The following is a 9,185-nucleotide window of genomic DNA, read 5'->3' as shown; positions in this document are numbered from 1 at the left end:
ATATGCAGCATCGTAGGAGCCGCCACCATTGTCAATCGGGCAACTTGGCCAGGGTGGAGATTTGGAACGTAGCCCTGTTGGGACAGGAATGTCCCCTGCATGATGAACTGCACTGCAGCCCTGTCCTGAGTAACCCGACTACATGTGAAACCTTTGGCCCCAGCACACATGAAAGCCTGTTTGTGTGCGGAAGCTAACCACAAACCCAAGCCCGGCTCAGGTCTGCAGGAGTGCCAAAAGCGTACTGTCTAGTGGACCCTGGACCACCATCTCTGGGACATGGACAGAGGGCAGCGCATAGAACTGTGTAAAAGCGTCTCAGTGCAGGGGGCATGGGAGCAGTCTGTATCTGTACTACTGAATGGCTTTTCCCATTTCTGTGTAAACATCTGCACCTATTACTTTCATCCAACCATTCATCTTTCACCCTGTCTCTCTCCCCCAGGAACTCTGACTGCTGAGCAGACCCAGGCTAGCGTCCAGGAGCTGGTGCTTCTCGTCTCGGTCTTCGATGAAGGTAAGCACTGTCCATCTTGTCTCATTCAAAAACACCAATTTAATATTAATAATATAATAAAATAATGGGCCTGATTCACAATGGTTAATTTGCACAATTATATTTACTCATGTGTCAATCTACTCCTGCATCGACATGTAAATCTACACTTTTGCTATTCTCTTTTACAATCGTACATTTACAGCTTCTTTTAGACGTATATGTCGACACCCTCTCATGTCAGGAGGTGGAGCCTCCCACAATAGGAACTAGGAGTGTAAAATGAGAACCAGTATCTTTTCACAGATAGGCAGAGAGCGCCACCACCAAGGCACAAATCTTCCTAGCTGAAAGTATAGGGAAAAGTCCATTACTCTTTTAAAAAAACAAATTCAAATATTTTAATGTATGATGTAAATTCATTTTAAACATTTACTATTAACCTAAAACGATTGAAATAAAACATTACAGCTCATTAACTCATCAAATTAAATATATATCAGAGAATTAATTTTTAATATATTATTTTAATTTATATATAATTTTTTAAACAATGATTAAAAAAATCCAGTTACTTATATTTGTATTTAATGGGTAATAACATTTTTTTACAGTTATGTGCTCGAATTAATTTAAATAATTATTAATTATTCAATAAAGGGTAATTGTATAATTTTAAATTATGCTTATTATTACATTTTAAAATAATATCATTCTTTAATAATTGTTTGCATCTATCAGAAGCTTTCACCACCACATTTCTCAATCCCTCGCTGCCCCTAGCAATGGCTGAACATAGTCAGGATGGGAGTGCCCAAAAATAGAAACGCACACCTTTTTATCACTACACCGGCAGAAAATCACCTCGTTCACTTGCTTCCCTGACACACCAACGTGTTTATTCAAAGTCGACTTTCAAAGCCCGACATGTTTCTGCCCTCAGCCTATTTCATGGGTCAGTGAGCCTTGCCTCAGTGAAACACACCAATAGTGCCCCATTACAGCATAACACAGACAAAGGGCAAACAATAGAGAGCAGTATGCCATCTTTTTCAGCAGCATCTTAGAGTGGTTATATCAATCAATCAGGGGTTGGTAAAGCGCGCTACTCACCCGTGAGGGCCTCAAGGCGCTGAGGGAGGGAAAAAGTAGGCTGCTCCGGTCATTCGAAAAGCCAGGTCTTGAGAGCCCGTCTGAGGGTGTGCAGGGTTGGTGAGTGTCTTATTTCTACTGGGAGAGTGTTCCATGCTGTGGCTGCGGTGTAGGAGAAAGCTTTCCCCCCAGCTCTGCTTTGGTGGATACGTGGGACCTCTGCTAGAGCAAGGACTGCTAAGCGGAGGTTTCTCTTGGGTGCTTGTAAGCTCATTCGGCCGTTGAGGTACTTGGGTCCGATGTTGTTGAGGGATTTGTAGGCGTGGGTGAGTAGTTTGTAGGTGACCCTTTTTTTGACAGGGAGACAGTGGAGTTCTCGCAGGTGTAGGGTCATGTGTTCGTGGCATGGAATCCCTAGGATGAGTCTGGCGGCTGCGTTTTGGATGGTTTGGAGTTTGCGCAGTAGGGATTTGTTGATTCCGGCGTAGAGGGCGTTGCTGTAGTCGAGCCTGCTGGTGATGAGTGCGTGGGTGGCGGTCTTTCTGCAGTCTTGGGGGATCCACTTGAAAGTCTTGCGTAGGATCCGGAGGCAGTTGAAACTGGCGGAGAAGATGGCGTTGATTTGGCGGTTCATGGAGAGGGAGGAGTCGAGGATTATGCCAAGGTTCTGAGCGTGATCAATAGAGGTTGGTGGGGGTCCGAGGGCGGAAGGCCACCAGGAGTCGTTCTATGCAGAGAGGCGTGGTCCGAAGATGAGCACCTCAGTTTTGTCGGAGTTGAGTTTGAGGTAGCTGTCTTTCATCCATGCGGCCACGTTTTTCATTCCTTCATGGAAACTGAGTCTACTATCCTCTGGGTTGCTGGTGAGGGAGAGGATGAGCTCGGTGTCGTCAGCGTAGGACACGATGCGGAGGCCGTGCTGACTGGCGATAGTGGTGATGGGGGCCATGTAAATGTTGAATAAAGTAGGGCTCAGAGAAGATCCTGTGGGACTCCGCAGATGATGTTGGTGTGTTCAGAGAGGAAGGGGGGGAGCATGACCCTCTGTGTTCTCTCGGAGAGGAAGAATCAGATCCAGTTGAGGGGTCTCCCTGAATTCCTGCGTCGTGGAGCCTGGTGGTTAGTGTGCGGTGAGAGATGGTGTCGAAGACTGTGGAGAGGTCCAGGAGGATGAGGGCTGTGGTGTGGCCCTGGTCGAGCAACATCCGGATGTCGTCGGTGGCGGCGATCAGGGCTGTCTCGGTACTGTGGTTGCTGCAGAATACGGATTGGGAGGGGTCCAGGATGCAGTTATCTTTGATGAAGGTTGTCAGCTGGGCGTTCATGAGCCTTTCTGTGACCTTTGCAGTGAAGGAGAGTAGGGAGATGGGTCGGTAGTTCTTGAGGTCGGCAGGGTCGGCTGAAGGTTTTTTGAGGAGGGGCTTCACTTGTGCCCATTTCCAGTTCACGGGGCAGGTGCCGGAGGCCAGGTAGGAGTTGATGGTGCAGGTTAGCTCGGGAGCGATGGCCGTAGAGACTCTGTGGATGATGTGAGGGGGGAGGGGTCCGTGGAGTTCTTCATGTTGGTGGCGACAAGTTCGATGGATGCGGGGTTCCAGGTGGTGATGGTGGGTTTGGCGGTATTAGTGGCCGTAGGGGTGAAGGCAGTCATTGGTTCGTTGCAGTTGTTGTAAAGGGTCATAATCTTCTGGTGGAAGAAGGTGCTGAGCTTGTTGGAGAGATCTTGGGAGGGTGTAATGTCAGAGGGTTCGCATGGGGGTTTGGTGAGATGCTTGATGATGTTGAAGAGTTCCCTTGTGTTGGCTGCGTTGGCGTTGATTTTTTCCCTGATGAAGATTCTTTTGGTGTCCCTTATCAGCTGGGGTAGTTCTTTATGGCAACTTTGTGGTCGGTGTGGGCTTCAGTGGTCTTCTGGTTCCTCCACGTTTTCTCGAGGCGCCTGCAGGTGCATCTGGCCTCTAGGAGTTTGGTGGTGAACCAGGCAGCCTTAGGAGGGCGTTTGGTGCTTGTTTGTCAGAGAGGGGATAGTGTGTCAGCGCAGCTGCCGATCCACCGATGGAGTTCTTTGGCAGCAGCGTTGGTGTTTGCGGTGGCTGAGAGGGGTCGTGGAGGAGGGTGGCGTTGAGGAGGTCTTCGGTGACCTTACTCCAGTTCCGTCGAGGCGGGCACGGGGCTTGTTTGGGTGCGGTGCTGAATGTGAAAGTTAAATGGATGCAGTGGTGGCCTGTCCAGGAGTGCCGGGTTGTGTTGGTAACACGGATGTTTGATCATCCCGTGAAGATGGAGTCCAGGGTGTGTCCTGCAATGTGGGTGGGAGTGTTTACCAGTTGCTTGAGTCCAAGGTTGGCGAGATTTTCAAGTAGAGCGTTGGAGTCGGGGTCATGGCGGTTCTCGAGGTGGAAATTTAGGTCTCCGAGCAGAATGTAGTTTGTCGAGGTGATGGTGTGGGAAGCGGCGTGTTCTGTGATGGTGGTAGTGTGTTGAGCCTGAGTTCCTGGTGGTCTGTAGATGAGCGTGCCCCGTACCGTAGTTCTGGGGTAGGTGTGGATCTGGAAGTGGAGGTGTTCGATGTTGGGAAGAGAGCTGCTAGGAATGGTGGTGGAGATTTGGAGGGAGGCTTTGTGTGCGATGGCGAGGCCTCCTCCCAGGCGGTTTGGGCGGTCTATCCTCTTGAGCTTGTAGCCGTCTGGTATAGCTGTGGCGATGTCTGGTCCGGAGCTCGCATTTGTCCAGGTCAGGGGTGAGAGTGTCAAGTAAGTCCCATATCTTTATGGCGTGTTGGTGAAGGGACGGTACGTTGAGAAGGATACAGCTGATGGTGTTGGAGGTTTTGGTGGCAGGTTGTGCGTTGCTGGCTATGGGCGTGGTTTCTATGGGGAGGGTGCTTCGGCAGTGGGCGCACAAGAAGGCTCCTTGGGTGTTGTCGGGCGAGGCTCGTACGCAGTGCTCGAGGAGGCTGGGTCTGAGTGCGAGGAGGCTGGCGAAGGTATAGCGGTGGATGCCCGGGGAGCCAGGGTTCCTGGCGCTGGGCGTGGTCCAGGCACAGACGGGCGCACACGGGCTTGCCTTAGGAGCGCCAAAGCGTGTCCGCTGTGCGACTGCGCAGCGGTCGCCGTAATGAAGGGGAGGCGGGTGGGATCGAGGAGGAGGCGGGCGGGAGCCTTGTAGGGGGGGCGGGGCTATGTGGGGAGTGCGACGGAGCTTGAGGGCGGGAGGCGCGAAGTGCAAAGTAAATGAAGAGCAGAGACCTGTGGGATTTAAAACACAAACACAGAAATGCACAATTTAAACACAGAGTTTGTCAGCGCGATGTCCCAAAAATGAGGCAGAACCTGTGGTAGAGTCGGGCGCGAGGCTCGAACTCTGCTGCTGAGGCTGCTGTGGCGATGCGCGTCTGGCGGAGCTGCCGGGGAAGTGTTGCGTCGACCAAGGTCAGGACAAACACACATATATATATATATATATATATATATATATATATAGGTTGCCAATCTTAATAAATCAGAAAACTATACACATGCAGTCGCTTTGTATTTTTAAAATAAAAGTCGAGCACATATGCGTCATTAATGAAGTATCCCAGCCTGTGTTGGTGAACATTGTAAATAAACAATTCGGATCAGTGAAAGAATATCGACTGCCAAAATATCGACTACCCAAAATATCGAGGAAAATATATCTACAACCAAAATATCGAGTTTGTATGTACAAACAGGTAAGTACAAAAATATCGAGTACAAAATATTGTTTACAAAAATATAGTTGTAAAAAATATCGACTTTAATAAAAACAATGTTTAATTACATTAATATAAAAAATTAATTACTAAAATATAATTAACAATACTTAAAAGAACTTTTAATAATTAAATAATTAATGAAAGTAAAAAAAAAAATTTTTTTAATCATATTTCTTAAAACATATATATATATAGTAACAAAATTTAATTAAATAATAGCCAATATTATTAACGTACAAATACAAAAGAGTAAAAATTACTATTCCCACTGCAAAGAGTGCAACAGTGGATATATGACGTTACAACGCAACTTTTACAACGCACTACCATTACAACGTAAGTATTGGTAAGTATATAATAATTTTTTTAATTTAAATTATTTAAAATTATTTAAATATAATTTAATTTAATTTCATTTCATTAAATTAAATTAATGTAAATTTAATTTTACTTTATTTTTACACTGTACCCCTGTACCCTAAAAACCCAAAACTGACCCTGAACCCTAAAAAAACCCTTTACCCAAAAACCCAAAACTGACCCTGAACCCTAAAAATACCCCTTTACCCAAAAACTAAAAACTGACCCTGAACCCTAAAAATACCCCTTTACCCAAAAACTAAAAACTGACCCTGAACCCTAAAAATACCCCTTTACCCAAAAACCAAAAACTGACCCTGAACCCTAAAAATACCCCTTTACCCAAAAACCCAAAACTGACCCTGAACCCTAAAAATACCCCTTTACCCAAAAACTAAAAACTGACCCTGAACCCTAAAAATACCCCTTTACCCAAAAACTAAAAACTGACCCTGAACCCTAAAAATACCCCATTACCCAAAAACTAAAAACTGACCCTGAACCCTAAAAATATCCCTTTACCCAAAAACTAAAAACTGACCCTGAACCCTAAAAATACCCCTTTACCCAAAAACTAAAAACTGACCCTGAACCCTAAAAATACCCCTTTACCCAAAAACTAAAAACTGACCCTGAACCCTAAAAATACTCCTTTACCCAAAAACTAAAAACTGACCATGAACCCTAAAAATACCCCTTTAATTTAACATAATTAGCAATGAATCAATTAAATTAAATTAATTACCAATTACATTTTAAATAATTAACAAATATTATTTAATTACCAATTAATTAAATATTTCTACCAATTAATACATTTACATATTTAATAAATAATAATTAAATTAATTCCCACCCTATTCCCCTATAAAACCACAACCCGCTACAGGAAATACATTATTTTAATTTACATAATTAGCAATTAATAAATTAAATTAAATTAATTACCAATTAAATTTGAAATAATTAACATATATTATTAAATTACCAATTAATTAATTATTACTACCAATTAATAAATTTACATATTTAATTAATTATAATTAAATTACTTCCCACCCTATTCCCCTATAAACCCACAACCCGCTACAGGAAATACATTATTTTAATTTACATAATTAGCAATTAATAAATTAAATTAAATTAAATTAATTACCAATAAAATTTGAAATAATTAACATATATTATTAAATTACCAATTAATTAATTATTACTACCAATTAATAAATTTACATATTTCATTAATTATAATTACATTAATTCCCACCCTATTCCCCTATAAACCCACAACCCGCTACAGAATAAAATTACACAATAATTAAAAAAAATCATTAATTAAAAATAATTATAACATAAAATGACACTTTTCACACATATTATAACATAAAAACACTATAAATAATTACATATTTAAAAAACGATATTTTTTACTATCTAGATTATATACTTGGATATTTTCACTTTCGATATTATTTACAGTCGATATTACTTCACTTACCTTAAAAACGATATTTTGGCTGTCGATATTCTGTCCTGTCGATATTTTCTCCAAACGATATTTAAAACTCGATATTCTGTCCAAACGATATTTTGGAGTCGATATTATGTCTGTGCACCAAACAATTCACATCAGCTCTCACTATATAGATTTGGCCAACTTTTTTGTCATTATAGCGCAGGACCACGTACAACAATGTGCAATATTCATGGATTTGCAAACTGGATTCCCTATTGCTAAAAATATATCCCTAGTTAGGGAAATACTTCTCCCATCGCATTGTAACACAGGCACATTATTGAAAGAGTAAATACTTCCTATGAGAGTGTTACTGGATGCTCAATTCAAATAAATAAGCGATTCATATCATTCTTAACAAACAAACTATGAATTCAACAAACTTGTTAATCATTTAAGCAGAGGACCACGTATAATAATACACATCATTCATGAGTTTGCGAGTTGGGCTCCATGTCACAAATGATTCATCCCTAGGGGGCCTTTTCCCAAGGTTGATAGTGTGAAAATCAGCCTCCCTGGAGTCTGTGATTGGATAGGAGTTTGAATGTACCACCTAAAATCCAACCCTAGTGGGTCAGAAAATGACTTAACCTGATGATGCTCATGCCACCTGTATATAGTGTATGATATTCAAAACAATTGTTCACACAACATCCATCCAGTCAGTAGGGCCCAATGGCTGTGTACTAACTAACTGCTAGATTCATCATTGTCCCGTTTTGCGAGTCCTTAATAGCGATTATTAAGGAATCGCTATTAAGGACTTGCAAAACGGGATTCATGTAGGAATTGCAAAAAATATTGCGATTCCTACATCTTTCAAGGGTGCCAGGGGTGTCCAAAGGACACCCTGTAGCACCCCTGAAAAGCAAATGTAGCCAGATGTTGCGCACACACATGTCCAAAGGACATGTGTGTGTGTAAAATACCACTCAGAAAAATGCACTAAAGTGCATTTTTCTGAGTTTTCGCTATCTACCACGAAGTCTGACTTCGTGGTAAATAGCGGCCAGAAATAGCGAATTCGCAAATAGAAAATGGTTAATGAATTGCATTTAAGGAATCTCAAATAGAGATTCCTTAAATGCAATTCCTCGCAAATATGCGATTTCGCAATTAGCGATTTTTGCATTTGGGATGATGAATCCCAAATGCAAAAATTGCACTCGCAAAGGGCCAGATTCTCAGAATCTGGCCCTTTGCGAGCCGTTTTCGGCTTGATGAATCTAGCTGTAAGCCCCAAAACTAGAACATGCTGACACCTAGATCGACGATCTTAACATATTCTTGAAGATCACACAGTGTGGGGAGAACTAAATTGTCTATTGCTTCAACTCTAGTGGATAACCGTCTAAAATATATACCACTCTATCGTTAACTTTAGCATAAAGACATATAACAGCGTAACTGATGGTGACCTGCTCAGCGATCAATATGGTGGTTGTGATCACACTGGTACACCTGTCTGAGCAATACAATTAAAATTGGTTAAAATCTGAAGGGGTAAAGACATTCCTAACAGAAGAAAACAAAAAATCAAGAGAATCATGCTTCAAAAATAGGAGGTAATAAAACAAATTTATAAAGATGCTGAGAATCATCTTACATATTAAACTATTGTCAGCTTAAATGATCTGATAATTCCTCATCTAAGTTTAGACCTACAGGTGTGAGGATGCCAAACCTGACAATGTGTTTGAATTCTAACGTACGTAGTTGCAGTGTTCTATTATCAACTTTCACATTGAAATTAACTCTATCAAAGACAAAGAAAAGTAATACATCAGTATTTGTTTTGTGTTTCATAAAGAAATGCCCGGCCACTGGATGTTGTTTGTCATATTTCTTGATGGCTCATCGGTTTTCCAGCACATGTTTTCTAAGAGGGTGTATCATGCTTCCAGTGTACATTTTGTCACCAGGACATATCAAACAATACGCACACAAATCTGCGATGCATGCCTAATTTTGATTCATAA

At 42.1% G+C, this 9,185-nt stretch overlaps 1 protein-coding gene across 1 annotated transcript in view; it reads left to right on the top strand.

Moving 5' to 3' along the window:
• Positions 1 to 449: 449 nt before the first annotated feature.
• F8 (coagulation factor VIII) overlaps positions 450 to 9,185 on the top strand; it is a 289,264-nt gene continuing 280,528 nt past the window's right edge. Inside the window, exon 1 of the mRNA XM_078664066.1 lies at positions 450 to 517. The gene's annotated coding sequence lies outside the window, so the exon portion shown is untranslated. The remainder of the gene's footprint in view (positions 518 to 9,185) is intronic.

Source organism: Lissotriton helveticus, chromosome 10 (assembly GCF_964261635.1).
Source record: "Lissotriton helveticus chromosome 10, aLisHel1.1, whole genome shotgun sequence".
NCBI lineage: Eukaryota > Metazoa > Chordata > Amphibia > Caudata > Salamandridae > Lissotriton > Lissotriton helveticus.
This window is presented reverse-complemented; position numbering and strand designations above follow the sequence as displayed.